This window comes from Microtus pennsylvanicus, chromosome 4 (genome assembly GCF_037038515.1).
Source record: "Microtus pennsylvanicus isolate mMicPen1 chromosome 4, mMicPen1.hap1, whole genome shotgun sequence".
Classification (NCBI taxonomy): Eukaryota; Metazoa; Chordata; class Mammalia; order Rodentia; family Cricetidae; genus Microtus; species Microtus pennsylvanicus.
The window spans coordinates 15,664,148-15,680,804 of record NC_134582.1 but is presented as its reverse complement, the minus strand read 5'-3'; positions in this window follow the sequence as shown (position 1 = coordinate 15,680,804).

Below are 16,657 nucleotides of genomic sequence, written 5' to 3'. Positions count from 1 at the left end.
AATTTATTACAAAAAGATGAAGTTGATTCACACATCTGATTGTAAATGTTGGAGAAATAGAATCAGATGCTTTTTAGTCTAAGACCTGGTGTGACTTACATGTGGATTTTTGGCGACCGCTTGCCAGTTTCTAGCAGCAATATTCGTGAGTTTGACCGTCCCACTGCTTCTAGAAGGAGTTCATTCATTCATCTTATATTTCTCTGTGAAAATTAATCTTCTGTTTCATCTTTCTTACTAAAAACGTAGCCCCGTTCCCTTGCTTCATTGTGCTTATGATTCTGAATTAGGAAGGTCTGTCCATTGGCTAACTGCCAAGCCTTCAGAGTTTAGAGTTCGGGATGATATGATGACAACATCCGGCTGACTTTTAAGGACCTTACATCTCTGCTGCTGTTTACCAACTCCAAATTCCATCTGATCTTGCCAACAGGAACCTTAACACCATCTGCAAAGCTTGTAATAAAGCTGTTTTGTTCTGAAGAAAGGGAAAATAGCAAGCTGAAGCCTGTAGGGGAAATGTCAGGTTCGGCGCTTCACTGGGAAGAACAGAATGGGTGGAGGTCAGTGTAGGCTCATGCTGTAGGTGAACTTCTGTAGAGAGCATCTACAGATAGGGCCAGCATGCGCACTGAGTTGTCCCTTTATTTGGACAGGCAAGGTCGGGCTCAGGAAATCGATAGAAGGCGGTGCTTCCCCAGTATGTTTTGAATTTTTTATTATGCTTATTTGTTTTGCATATGTGCACGTTTATGAATGTATACATGCCACAGAACATGTGTGAAGATCAGCAGATAACTTGAAGAAGTCGGTTCTCATCTGCAGTCTGGATCCTGGGGATTAATCCTAGATCACCTGGCTTGAAAGAAAACACCTTTATGTTTTGAGTGATTTCCCCAGTTCCAGTATGACTTTTGATTTTGACATTTACCATATATTTATGCATATTAGAGCTACCTTCTTTCATACAACTGGGGCCAATGTAGTTTTCCTATATATGTGGCATGTAAAAGTTGTGTCTTGTTTTTTTCCTATTAATCAAATGACTATTTGTGCAGAAAAATCATAGTTAAAATTTATAGCATTAAGTGTCTTAGACTGTCTGATACATCCCCGGATATTAACTCTTAAAATCGTTACAACAATTGTAGAAGACAAGCATTATGCTATCTTACTTTTACAGATGAGGAAGATAAGCCCACATAGGACCTTGTCTAGACACCATTCTAGTAAGAGGAAGAGCTTGTGCTTGCAACCAGGTAGTTATGTCTTGGCAGACAGATGACGTTAGTTATCGTGCTGAAGGAGATCACCATATACCTCGCTGACTATATATATATGTATATATATGTATATACACACATATATGTATATATACATATATATATACATATATTACATGTATTTATGTATTCATACACACACATTTCTCAGTCCTTATTGGCTACACCCAGTTACTACCACATATAAACTTCCAGGTTATTGGCTCTCATGCGCAGTCATTCCCAGAGTTCTTGCTATGCTTACCATTCATGCTTTTAGGCTCTACTTGACAGGCCATACTCAAGTGTACTCTGTATACACTGCTAGGCATCAGACCCCTTAGAAAACTTTACTCTGATTCCGTCCATCATGCTGACTGTACTTTAACCTATTGAGAATTTTGTGCTGCCCATCCTCCATCTTTTGTAGTCGTCTCTTTTCTCTTCTCTAGCACTGGGAAGCTCACCTTCTATGCCTGTACTCTGGACTGTGTGCTTTTTGTTTTAGAGTAGCTTTGTTGTACAGCAGGCAGAAGGAACACATGAAAATTTTGGTATTTGATGACCTTAGGTTGTGTCTGACTTCTTGTTCCATGACCTTAGATTTTCTCAAGTCTGGTAACACTACTGTCCTCACCTTCTGTTAGGCTTTTACTCTGTGCAAGCACTGATATTTTTATTGCCTATGGGTTTCCTTTGGAAATACTTATTTCATTAAAAAGTAATACATTGAATCTGTTTTCTGTTTTCTAAAAAATGTACAAGTTTCCAAGTTTACATGTGTTTTTCCATACCAGAGTACTCACTACTACAAGGTAACTTATAGTCTTAGAATGCTTTAGTAAATGATCTAAAGAAAATGCAGAAAACTTAGGGTCTATTGACTTTCTGTAGAACTGACAGTAGCAACAATAATTCTACAGCTACATAAAGTCATGGCTTTAGGTGTTTTGAAATACATCAGTTAATAACTATAGTGAAAATCTACGAGTATTCTGTTACATGCAGCTTTGTGAGAACTTTATATAAATGATCTCACTTAATCCTCAGAGAAGTCCCAGGAGGTAAGAATGCTTATCACTCTCATGTTACAGACTAAGCAACAGAAATTGCAGATATTAAACAACCTTCTTAAGACTGCACAGTTAATAGCTGCTCACATGGGATTTGTAGTCAAGCAGTTAACTCTTCAGTCCTTGTTTTTGAGCATTATGCTCATGGCTACCACTTCTGCATCTCATTTTGGTTTGAGAGCAATTTGGGAATAGGGAAGGTAGGCATGATTTCCCTCCCTTTGTTATGGTTGAGTATGATGAAGCAGAGTTGATTAACATGACTTCTCTAAGACACCAGAGCTAATTAGTCTATCCTTACAAGAAGCAGAACTGGAGACTTATGAGAAGTCTTAGGGAAATAAAATAGCCTTCAAGGCATCACAGAGAGTGATGGATAAGGGCTTAAATCATGGCTGTCTAGAGACTTAACCTTGAATAATTTAGCCTCTGAACTTCATTTGTAAGATTGGAGAAATGACTACTCTTCACAGAGAATATGAGAAAGATATAAAGAAACTGCCTGGTATTTAAATTCAAACTCTCATTTTTAAAGGTTTTATTTTGAAATTAGCTTGCTAACTATCAAGTTTCCATGAATTTTTTTTCAGAAGAAATGGGTTATTAAGTGAAAATCATGGCATAAAGACCTATCCCTAAGAGTTACTGGTCAGGGAGGCCCCTGATATCTCTAAAATGCATAGCCTTTTCCATTTCACTCTCTTACCTACCATAACTACATGGAAGGACCCTATTGCTGAAGACACCCAATGCTTGGGTGGTTGAGTGTGGAAAAGTCAATCTTAAAGTCAACAGGAAGCTTCCTCTCTGCTGGCTAGCTTATATAGTGCCAGAAGGTACTCTGCAGGTTACTGGGGGAAGAGGCATCCATGATTTTACTCAATGCCGATGCTGAATGCTGCAACACTGACATGCCAGGTAAGACACAGTCATTGAAGTAGGGGGTGTCTCTGACTTTTCTGCCTGCTCTTGGGACCCTTTTCCTCCTACTGGGTTGCCTTGTTCAGCCTTGTTATCATTGTTTGTGCTTCATCTTATTGTAACTTTTTATGCATTTTTCAGTTGATATCCCTGGGAGGCCTGCTTTTCTGAAGGGAAATGGAGGAAGAGTGGATCTGGGGGTGGGGATGGGAGGTGTAGGGGAAATGTCACTTTAAATAAAGCTTTAGATTCAGCTAGCCAGACTCATGTACATTCAGTTAGGTAGGGGCAGCAATGTTGCAAGCGAAACTATTATCTGTTTTCCTGAAGCCTTCATGTATGGTTTATTAATCCTCTGTAAATGGTTTTAGGATATATTTTAATGTGGTTTTGAAATGTGAGCCCTTTCCTTCATCATCCCTACAGGAAATAATTCTTAACCTTTTTTGAACTATGGCAGAACTCAGCATCTATAGAACTTGCCTAAATATAGTATTTTTGGCTTGAAGATCATTAGGTTCTTTTCTTCCTCTCTAAATTGAGGGGCTGTGGTTTCTAACAAATATCACTGTACCCTTTGCTACTGTACATACCTGTGTTGTGAATGAATTAAATGAGTTTCTTTATGATCCATATTATGCCTTGTGAACTCTGCTGCTCTTTCAAAGTACTGAGCATCTACAGGTTGGATACTTACCAGAACATTGGGAGCACAGACATATCATATGGCCCTTATATTCTAGTACCTGACACCTGAACATTAACAATTCTGATACAATATACCAAGGGCTGTAAGAGGCTATGCACCTGGAATAATGGCATGCATTGATAGTAATACTGAAAACAATTGTGATGTTTTGAAAACATATTAAAAATGATCTTAACATGCTAGTTCCTTGACTAGCAGTCCGTAATAAAACGCTCCACCTCTAGAAGGTATGGGAATGGGTTATTTTGGTCATTGGGGTTTTCCGGTTAACATAGGATTTCCCCATCTGACATTTGTGGTATAAAAATGAAACATGAGCATTGTCCCTACTGAGCATATCTCAGCCCCCCAAAAACAAAGATTTTAAATCAAACTTTAATTCAATGTGAATAAATTAACTAATATGTACCTTCTTTTCATAATGACCTTTCCCTCACTTATTTTCAGAAGGGAGATTATATTAGCCCCTCAGGTCACACATTTATCAATGCAAAAAGGAAAAGTTAGTTTTGAAGGTCTCAGTTGAAAAGGAGAAGCCCTCGGTTCATTCAGAACACAGTAATGAACGCATCCGAGATAGGGCCTGGTACATGTTTACATTTATTTTCTTTCCAGAAAATAATAACATTGAAAAATAACAAGATGGATAAATAAGCGAATAATCTCATCAGATTTTTGCAAATAACCAATAAAGAGGAATGGCTTGTCATGCCTTTGCTTGGATGTACTGTTTAATGCTTCTAAATTAAAAGCCACCTAGGTGTATTAAGTGTGTGTGTGTGTGTGTGTGTGTGTGTGTGTAAATAAAAATGAATTACTCTTCATCCGCTACCCTCACTTTCGGGCTGTTGGATACTGGCAGTTAACAGTAGCTGCTATTCCTTTTGCTCTGTGTTTATAAGAGGATTTATTGTGAAGCTGAATATAAAATGGACAATGGGAAAGCATATGTAAATGTAGCGCTGTGACCCACAACCTGCCGCCAGCAGTTCAGAAAACCTGCCCATTATTTCCCTTTGTCAGCCTGCTCTCTGCGCCAGACCTGTAGGGAATTAGATACCATCTTCATCACCTTGTCCAAAAAGCCAAACAATAACCTCTGCCACATTCATCCCAAGAGAGTAAGGACTTTATTTCTGACAGGTATCTTAGTTTCTGTTCCTGTTTCCCATTTAGTATACCTGGAGAAAGCCAATTGTTTATCAAGCCTCAAGTAATCACATAGAAATACCCACTTACAGCTTGCCCAGTGTTTCTAATCCTCCAATTAGACCGTATCTGAAGCCTTCCTGTTTTCAATCGTTCTGTGATTTGAATGTGACCCTTTCCCCAAAAGAGTTCATGTATTGGAAACTTATTTTCTTTTTTTAAGTAATAACACAATTTTAATACATTTTTAAATTTTATTGGAAGGAAATACTAATGAGACATAGGATTTTATCAGGATAAATTACCACAGAACTGTTTACAACAGTTGGAAAACAGAAACTGTCTACAAGGATCAGCCAGATTCTTGGCAAACATATCACAGCGCACCCATGAAATCCATGGCTCAGGAGCCATTGAAAATGGTACAGAAGAATGTGTATTGGTATAATCACATGTTTAGAATATATCCAAATGATCTGAAGGTAATGTAACAGAACTGATTGTATTTTTGTACAGATATATGGTTATGTATTCATGCATATATAATACACAAGTTCATTTTGTGAACTTGTGTAACAAAAGTGTGTAACAAAAAGACAAGAACTTCAAGACAATTCTTGAAAGTGGAAATCACTGCTTCTTCCTGAGAAAGGGATATACAGCCGTCTGTTTTGTTTCTCATTTACTGCGCTTCCCTACTTTCTTTATAGACAACCAAATTCTAAATCCATATGTAAAGAGCGTTTGGAGTTGGAAGCAATTAGGTTAGATGATATAATGGGAGGGGGAGATAAAGGCATCAGTAGATTTATAAGAAGACGAAGAAATACCTAGCAAATCTGTTATATCTGCCTGTGTCCTCTGCCATGCTAGGATGCAGAAAGAGGGTGTTTGGTGGATGCCGGTTCTGGGACTTCCCAGATTCAAGGGTCACGAGCAAAATATACTTCTGTTAGTTCTAATTTAGCTCATCTGGTATATTTTGTAACAGCAGCAGAAAACAAATTATAAAGCTCTCCTGTTCCCTTGGCTAATTCTGAGTCTCTGCCAAGAACAGGCACGGTGGCTCATGCCTTACACAAACTCAGAAAAAACAAGCTAGCCTTTGCTTATTATTTACACTACTGACAGCGCTTCATCTAACAGCACAGAGTTGAGAAGGGGCACTTCTGGTACCCTCACAATTGTGGAAAGGGCAAAAATAGATGCTTATTCAGGAATGTTGGGAAGTGCTATCTATTCTGAATAAATATAGCACAGAGTCAGCATGTCCAGAGTGACACGCAAACTACGTAAATAAGCGAGGTAGGAAAAATCTCCTCTGGGAAGCGGTGCTAGCAGAACTCAGGATAGAGGGAGGGAGTGGATTATAACACCCCAGGAGAGAGAGCCACGGGGTGAAGGCATGACAGACAGAGACACCTTGCACTGGATCCAAACGTGTTTTGCGTTTTGGAAAACCAAGAAAGCTGGAATTACCAAAGAACAGTCAACAAAATTGGAATGTTTCAAATGGCCTTTGGATGTAGCTTACAGTATTTTAAACTTTTAAGTACAAATATTCTTATGTCTGGATTGCTTGATTTCAAAAATATATGTTCATCACAAGTCTCACAAAGTTCCTGGAACTTACAGGATTTTTGTGGTCCACCTATACATTATGGAAACACTAAAAACCTGTTGTGGGAGGAGACACTAATCAGCCTGGATGCTTGTGGAGAATGTTGACATGTCTGGCTGTCTGGAAGTCAGGTGCAGGGCTTCTGGGTTCCATCTTTGATAAGTTTGTCACCTATATTGTGGTGGGCATTTGATGAATTAGCTGCCTTTGAGTCGGCCATGCTTCCGTAAGTAACCCTTATGAATTCATTGGTTTTTCTCTTTCTAAAGAAATACTCTGAATACCTCCCAACAAGCTGCTGATTTGTCTTCTCTCCCCATGCTGGCTCTGGATTATCCTTTGTATAACTGTGGACTCTGCTTATGAGCGTATCTCAAGTTTTCTAGGTTGGAAGTTTTGATAGTGTTGTGGTGCTGATAGGGTCGGGTTATTGGCCAGATACCACACTTAGAGTGAAGACATGGGCAACCCCAATGGTTAAGTGTAGTCACATGACCAGTGAAGTTTAGAATTATTTGTAGCAGCTTTAAGGCAATGTCTTCAGTGGTAGCTGATGCATATCAGATTTTCTCCTTCCTTCCCCTGGACTCAGCAACCTTAACATTAACATGAACGATCATCTTGGAAGAAGAGGGTAAGAGCCACAGTTCAGGGATACACAGCAGAGATTTGAGTTACCCTAGGAATGGATGATGCTACAGCACAAGACAAGCCCCGATCTCCTAAAATCTTTGTTTTGGAGAATGCTTATTTGACTATATTTTGTCATTTATTTTGTTAAGACTTATTTTGTTTCTCTTTTTCAAGTCTTACAGCGTTAGGATGTATAAGTGCCAAGGTCAAGGATATATGTCCTAGTTTTATGAGCCAGAGGATTGTTGTTGAATGTTCATCCATTTGTTCATTTATCTGACTACTTTCCTATGAATTTATACCAACTGAAACTTATAAAGTCAACTTATTGATTTTTAATTGCCATAACTGTGGTCCCTCCTGTTAATCCATTCATTTTTTCATTTAGTTGATCATTTATTCATTCAATAAGATTAAGTCTAATTTGAGAAGTTAACCTATTGTCTGAGACACTATAACCTTATTGAGATGTGTTTTTATTTTATAACAGTTCTGTTCCTTTCCATTCATATCTTTCTTTCAATGATCTTCTCACAGGGATTTATGAAACACCCATGTTGTAAGTAGTGATGCAAGCAGGTGAGATATCTATTGGTCTTTCTCCAGCCTTACTTAGTTCTGAGTTCTTCACAGGCTACTACAACCACTGTAGTAATCATTATAGTTTTTTTTGAGGGGGGCACAGGAACTTTTATAGAAGAACCGAAAATGCTATGGGAAGAACCATGCAGGCAAAAAAACCTTACAGGCCAATTCTAATTTGCTATGATGAGCTAATGCTTCCTCTCCCTCTCCTGAGCTCTCATCCTCTCTAGGACAGCTCCCATCCAAAGCTTCCTGCTCAACCCCTGGTCCATCTCCTGCAAAGTATATATCAAATAATTGGGAAAATTATGAATCCTACTCAGTAGTTAATGATTATTTCCTTAAGGGTATGATTAAAAATCAGTTATGATCCAAATTTAAAATGCTAGACACTATGATGCCTGACCTTTCTATTAATCTAGTGGATTGTAAACTATTCTTTTCTCTTCCCATTTCTTCTTGATTATCATTTCTCCTTCCTCTACTCCTCCAAAGTTTTTCTATACCTCCCTTCCCCTCCAGATATACTCCCTTTCTATCTGTCTTTAATTCTAACAGAACAGGCATCTAAGAAATAACAAAGAAATATAAAAAATAAAATATAAGCTCATTCAGCATGGGCAAGGCAAACCAACACAATGAAAAAAGGCCAAGGAGCAGCCACAAGAGTCAGAGACCCACTTGTTCACACACTCAGGAGTCCCATAAAAATACTAAACTAAGAGCTATAATATATACAGACAGGAACTGGTGCAGACTCCCGGGGCTCTGAGCTTGCCGCTTCAATCTCTGTGAATGTGTATGTGCCTTGCTTAGTTGATTCAGAGAGCCTTGTTCTCCCAGTGTCCTCTGTGCTCCTCTGGTTCTTCTACCCTTTCCTCCTCTTCCACAGGACTCTCTGAACTCTGAGGGGAGGGATTTGATGGCGGCATCTCATTTAGAGCTGTGTGTTCCCAGGACTCCCTCTCCATGTAATGTCTTTGGCTGTGGGTCTCTGCAGGACTACAGAATAATCTAATGTTCAGTTCTTATCTTTATCATGTGCTGAGCTGTGGCTCATGAAACAAACAAACACACACACACAAAGGTGTGGCATGTGAGAATAACCACATGCATTATAGATATTGTTTATATCCTAAATATGATCATTTCTTCTAATATGATCAGTTTGCTACCATAATTTTGCAAAGACATAAATTGTCTTGAATAACAGAACTCTCAATTTTCTTATATATATAAAGTTATCATATGGGAAAAAGCCTGAGAAACCACTTTTACACCATATTCTAAGTAAATAGATAATATGTGGTAAAATTGCTTCATTATTTAAAAAAAACCTGCAGAATTAAAATACATTTATGGAAGCTATATATAGTTGATATCATATTAAAACACCTAAAATTGCCTTTGCTGTCAATGTTTTTGTTCCAGTACTGCTTATTATCATTTTATAAAAGACAAGTCTTACTTTGAAGTATATAAACTCAAAACACATGTGCATCGGTCCTGTAGGGTGGAGGCTCACCGTTGCAGCGTTCATGTAACAAAACACCTTACCTCTGATGCATCTTTGTGGTGCCAATGGCCTGGAATAAGAACTTTTCAAAAATATTACTCCTGGAAAATTTCCCTACTTACGTAGGATTTCATTTTTTTCTTAAGCAGTCTATATATGGCTTACTCTCTGGCCCCAGCTCAGGAATGCCTGAAGACTTTGTAGTCATTTACATGCAGTTGGGATCTATAGTACTGCCTGACTTCTCCATCTTTATAGACTATACAACTATACTTCTCCATTTTTATAGACTATACAACTATACTCTCCATCTTTATAGACTATGCAGTTTTGGAGGTAAATTATCCAATTTATTACTGTTGCATTTTAAAAATTCTTTTCTCATGTATTTCATTCCAACTCAGATTTCCCCAACCTCTCCCTCCCACCTCCTGTGTCCCCCAGAGCCACCCTAACTTGCCCTCCCCCTAGAAAAAAAGCAGGCCTCCCAGAGACAACAAACAAACGTGGCAGCATAGCAAGTTACAATAAGACCAGACACATACCATCACATCCAGGCAGGGTACGGCAACTCGTAGAAGGAAAGGGGCCCCACAAGCAGGCCAAAGAGCCAGACCCTTGCTCCCTCTGTTAGGAATCCCACAAGAACATTGTTTTTAAACAACATTTATTTACTTATGTATGTTGGGTGGCTAAGGGTCCATGTGTGCTATGGCATTTGTGAGGCGGTCAGAGGACAACTTGTGATAATCAGTTCTCTCCTTCCTTAGGTGGGCCCTGGAGATTAAGCTCTTGTCATCGAGCTTGGTCTTTACCTGCCGAACCATCTTGCTGACTTGACCCTCATTTTTTTATTAGCTCAATTTTGATAACATTAGAGAGAATATTATAATCGTCTGTCAGTAGGAAATAGTGCAAAATTTACCAAATCAAATCTGGAAGGCAAAACCATTATCTAGGATCAAATCCTCCCCACATCTCTCTTTCCCCTTCCCCTGTGTGTGTGGTGTTCATCTGTAGGCGGAGGTACATGTGAATGTATGTGTGTGTACGTGTTTGTGTGTGTGAACAGGCCAGAGGTCGAGTCACAGTGTCTTGCTCTATTGCTCTTCATCTTGTTTTGTGAATGACTGAACACAAGGCTGGGCTGGAGCCAACAAGCCAAGGAATCCTTCCATGTGCATCTTCAGAACTGGGATTACAAGTACGCACTTGGGTTTGTTATGGGTGCTGTGGACTCAAACTCAGGTCCTTATTCTTGCATAGCGAGTGCTTTATTGGTTAAGCTGTTTCTCTGGCCTTAGATTTACTTAAAGTAACATGCTATGTTTGATCTGTTGTGTTCGGAGACCATTGATCATCTTGGATGTACTTCTGGTAACATGTTTGCTAGAGAGAATACCCATCTAGCTGCATTATTCTAGAATTAATTCTGAATTAGCATGGGGTTAGGATAGGAGTTTCTATTTGTAACTAGCAGTTTAAATTTCCAGTTGATTCGAACTACATTAACTTACAACTTAACCTCCATTCATTCCTCCTTGTACCTTGAATTTTCCAGTCATAAATTTCCTATGTGTAATCGTGTATTATTTCCTCTATTCCATATTTTCCCCATGAGAAACCTCTGTGCTTTAAAGTACTAAATTGTCCTGTTCGGATCAGTGTACTCCTTATAAGCGGGGATCTCTGTGCGCCCAGATCTCCTGCTTTATTGCATAAATCCTCCAAGGAATTCTCAGTGTTAAATAGAGATTTCTATGTCCCAATGACACCTAGCACAGTGCCTGATGCAGTTCAAGCTTTCCTCTGTTCAGAACGTGAACAGTCAATGTGACAGTGAATTTTGCCTTTCTTTAAAAATGTCCTTATCCCACTCAACGCTGTAATTGCTTGCCTTCGCTCGCCCACTTCACTCTCTTCTTTTCTGGGCACTTATTTATAGAATGAGCTATTTTGCATTTTCCCACTGTGCCTCTTGCCACATGGGTAAATGTGCAAGTATATATCATTTCCAAATTTCTATTTACAAATTCTTCAAAAACTCTAATGTTAATGTTAAAGCAGGTCAGTCACTGACACTTCCATTTTACCAGCGTGTCATCTGCCCAGGAGATGCCCACAGGGCCCGGTGACAGCTCCCTCTAGCATGTCACTTTCCGGGATTTGTTTGCTATAATAGAGGATGATTTATATGATATGAGGGTGACTTAGAGAAAGTCACCAAGGTTGAATAAAGTTACTCCTTATGTCTAGTCTTAGGAAGCAGTTTATGACCCTCCCCCTCCACAAAGAGGTTTAACCTAAACATTTAGCTGAGTTACGATAAACTGCCCACATGCAAAACTTTCTAAATATCAAGTAGACAGGGGTTCTCTGGTTGTCTTTTGAGTTTTCTGCTGCAGAGTTGCCCAATGCCCATCACTGTTTGCTCTTTCTGCCAGCTTTTTGCGGTGTTCTACAATGGAGTTGGAATTTCCTGCACGGGTTTACCCTTCTTTTCCCCTTTCCCCACCCTCCCAAAGGTCTGGGGTGTGCTGAGTTATACATTTGCACACGCAGACCCATGCACTCACAGCTCCCGATGACTTTGTGCCTTTGAGGAAGCATGTGTTCGTGTCATGCTGGGATTTTAACATTGGGTTGTGGCGGGCAGTACCAGAGACCACGTGAAAGACTGCACAGATGAAAGGTGAGAAGACCCGAGGGAGAGGAGACCAATTCCACATGAAAGTGGTGGACAGACAGAGCCCTACCTGTAGTATCTGTGATTCCTAGCCTCACAGATGCATAATTTATATACAGTTCCTTGTGGAGTCTCACACTTCTGATATGTCTGAAATAAATTAGGATTTTTTTCCCTTTGAAAATCAATCTGTGACTTTTAGGGCCAGTATTTCAGCAAGCTTTAAAATGCAGGTCTAATCAATTTAACCTCTTGCATTCGTGTGCCCTTAAACATTTTATATTGGCTCATTAAGCCAGGTTAAAGGCAACTCCCCAAAGCTATTGCTGCAGAGACTGTTTTCTGTGTTTTTATTCTGGATGGATTTGCTGCACACAGAATTTGGTAGCCAGACTTCTCACCTAATATAAAGTACCCATTGTGAATAATTTTACCCCTGTATTTGAAATCATAAATTAATAGCACTAATAGGCTCTGTGATTTATTGGACATAGCTTAGTAGCACCAACTCTTTTATTTTGCTGAAGTCGACCGTGTTAAGTTCTGCTGAGGCTCATGGAGCTCCTCTGGGGCATAGCATTACTCTCATTATAAATCCAGAGTAAACCCATTGAGCCACAGTGCATTGGCTTGTTACTGGATGCAGAACCATAATGAAAATGGACCATCATCAAACATCTGGCACCTAACAGAGACTTTGTATTGAGCTAGTTGCAAAAGATACTGACAAGTCATGAGTAAGCCTTGTCTTCCCCTGAAGTTCCCGTATGTTCATTCTGTGTGCTTTTCTCACTTCAGGGGAACACCTTTATCCACAATGTTCCTAGCAGGGCTAGATGTTATGGGACTGCCTAAGGAACAGAGGCATTCTGGTGCTAACCACTTGACCTCTTCTAAGAAGATTGCAGCTCTCTAGTATGAAATTATCTTTTTTCCCACTTGGTTTCTGATATCTCTCCAGTGCCCACAAGTTAGGTCCATACTAATGTTCCAATAATAGTGTTAAACATATGGTTTAAGGGTATTATTTAGGCTCAACACAGATCATGGGTCATCCCTAAAACTGAAACTGTAGATCTTATCAAACCACTGTTTTTCAGAATCTGGGATTAGACAGTTGATGGGGTTGGAGTAGAGGAAGTTCCTCCTGCTACTCAGTGTAATGTCAGTTTGTGGACATAGGGTACAAGCCCTTGGAGTTGGATGTAGACTAGAAGGGAAGTTCAGTCTGGATAGTTATGTGTATAATCTGATCTTTGTTCATAAGGCTCTAAGTGCATCTCAGAAGACACATCTATTCAACCTAATAATGATGGAGAACTTACCTTAGGTGCCGAGCATTTCTCGACAGACCTCTAATGAGAAACTGTTCCACTTCATCTGGGATGGTGAAGAGTCGGAATTTGTCATAACACACTTGAGTTACTTCAACTATAGAAATTATTTCTTAAATTGTGATGAAATTTCTACATGTTAATTTTTTCTTATACTTTAAAAAGTAATTATGGCTAATTTTATCTTTACTTATATATATAATGAAATAATTTTAACATATCATGTCTCATTTTCCACAGTTTTTGGACTCTTTTGTTGATGAATTCTTAAAAATAATATTTCCTAGATTTTGCTCCATGTAAACCATGCTTTTCTGAAAGTTTACTCTCTGTTTGCATGCACAATCTCATTAGTTTTTCTTAGAACATTCCATATAACAAGACACAAGGATATTAAGTTTAATGAGCTGGAGAATAGTAAAACCCTCTATAACAATCACCTCAATAAAAACATTCCCACCGTTCCAGAGGATCCCTATGTACCTTTCTAGATGTCACTCCAGGCACTGGTGACATTGTTCTGATTAACATAGACTTCTTTTTCTTTGGATTGGTGGGATCTAGTGGCATGCACTCCTTTGGGTGTGATTTCTTATGCTCAGGGTTACCCTGTTTATTTTTCTCTTTTTATTTTGTTGAATGTTGTTTGTATGCTTTGCTCACTGTATTTTCAAAGCTGCTATTAACCGCTCTCTTCTGGGGGCCTACTCCCTTCTTTGTTTCGACACCAGACTCCTGCTAATGTGCCACCAATTTGCCTTTTTTACTGCAGCATCTTTACCTCTTTGTGTATGTGGCAGTGTATTGAAAAGTGAGACTTCCCACTAAGAAAGCTGTGTGTCCAAACCTCAGATTTGCCCTGTTTGGTCTCTAAAAGATACAGGAAATTGTCTCTGAAATATGTAAAATTGAAATAATGAAAATACCTGTGACCCATTAATGTTGGTATTCAGGAAGTTAGCAAATTCTGGCTTTCAAATGGGAACTGCAGTCTATGGGGGCATGCCATGGTCTCATATTGTCTCTCTTACATACTTAGACATTTATAAATTCACATGTCAGGCCTTCATATTTATCTCAGTATTTTCATATAATCCAATCCACCATTTCACCCCCGTTGAAGCCAATCAGCATTTTACTCGAGCTACCTGTGCCATCACTATCTGGGTCAGCTTTGTAATGCATGAATTTAATAAGCAGATACTCCAGATCTTCAACCAAGACACTTTCAGTAGTTTAACAAGACAGTACCAGTGACAGATTCCAACATAAAATTAACAACTATTCTTTCCTTTTAAGATGATCTACTAATTGATTATCCTTGAAAACCGGTAAGCAGATGTTTCCAAACCCACTGAACCATGATATTTTTCTGTTATCAAGATGCCAGGAATAGCAGTTTTATGAGGATTCAGAGTCCTTGGAGATCCTACAGGTACAAAGAATTGTGCTATCTCTTTATTCTTTTCTCTTTCTTGTCTTCCTTGCTCCCTTCCCTTCCTTGCTCCTTTCCTCCCTCCCTCCCTTCCTTCTTTCCTCTCTTCATCCCCTTCTCCTTCTCTCTGTCTTTTGAATTGCCAGTTAACCTAGGCTGCAGTGAGCTTCTATATTGATTAGGTTGGTTTTTACCTTGTGGTAATCCTCCTGCCTCAGTTTCCCAAGTGTGAGGATTACAGGCATGTGTTGTCATACAGCACAATCATACCTTTGAATATGTCTTCAGTTTATCTATTAAAATATCCTAGAGTCTTGATAGCTAACATTATAATCTCAAAAATTAAAAACAAAACCTTATTTGACCTTAACAAAATATTACATATATTATTCAAAATGATTCCTTAGGGAAGAAAGCAAAAGAAATAAAGGTAAGGGTGTTTACTATTTTTTCAGCAGAGCATTCTCTTTTAGTATTTTTAACTTAAAAAATCAATAACTTCTTGTTATTCTTTTTCATGAATAAAATTTCATCAGATCCTTTCCTTGCCTTATCTAGAATATCCTTCAATTCCAACTCAGTAAAGATGAAACTGAATCACATTTTTCCTCAAATATGGAATCATAAGGTTGGTGTCTCAAACTGTCATTATGGCTGTGTTGTTCTAGATAATCCATAGGCAAGTATCTGTTCAATGTGTAGTTTATTTAGCCTGCTTGTCATTTTTCACTCTTGAACATGAGAACTGATTATATGAATGTGTGATATGAAGAGCATTGTTCCTATTTTCTTCCTGCTTTGAGAATTAAAGACTATTTATTTTATGTAAAATATAACCAAAGCAAACAGATTTTGAGCATTCTTGAGTGCATGGACCAGGCTTCTTATATATCTTTGCTGTTGTTAATAAATAATATTAAGGAATAATTAAGCTAATTCTGGTAGGTCGTTCACACATGTGATATATATTCCAGAACCAGAAACGTATTTGAAGGGTGTTTTTTGTTTTGTTTTGTTTTTGTTTTTTCGAGACTGTTTCTCTGTGTCACAGTCCTCACTGATTTGGAACTCTCTCTGTAGACCAGACTGGCTTCAAACCAGAGATCTGCCTGTCTTTGCCTTCCATGTGCTGGGATTAAAGATGTGAGCCACCACCACCTGGCCATATTTGGAGTATTTAATAATTGTCTCATTAGTTTTCTTACCATATATTACAGAGTTTTCAAGATGTCCAAGAAGAATGACCCGTCTTCATGTCTGCAGTCTCCTGAGGGTGATGCTCTACTGTCTAAGGTCAGCTAGAGGAGAGCAGTAGGAAGACAGCATCTCTTAAAAACGTCTGCATACTCCTTATGCAACCAGATTCTCTCAATAGATGGCTAAGTGATTGCAGTTTTATTTTTCTATTCAGATTTCATCCAAACAATTTTATAAAGTAGTTATATAGGAAATCATGAAACCATTGACAACAGAAAATTTCTACATTTATATTTCTGGGCAAGGTGAGGACAGACAAGGGGTGTGCTTGGGCTGAGTGCTTGATCAGTGTTCATCAGACTGTCTTTATTTGTTGCTTTGTTTATGGATTTCCCAGCCACTACATGCTGATCAATTCACCTCCTCATTTGGAGGCGATGACTATATCCACACAGAAAGCCTTAGCTTGTCTTGAAAATGACTCCAAAATGGCAATTCTCCAGTTTCCATGTTTACGTTTTTGTTTTCTGTCAACA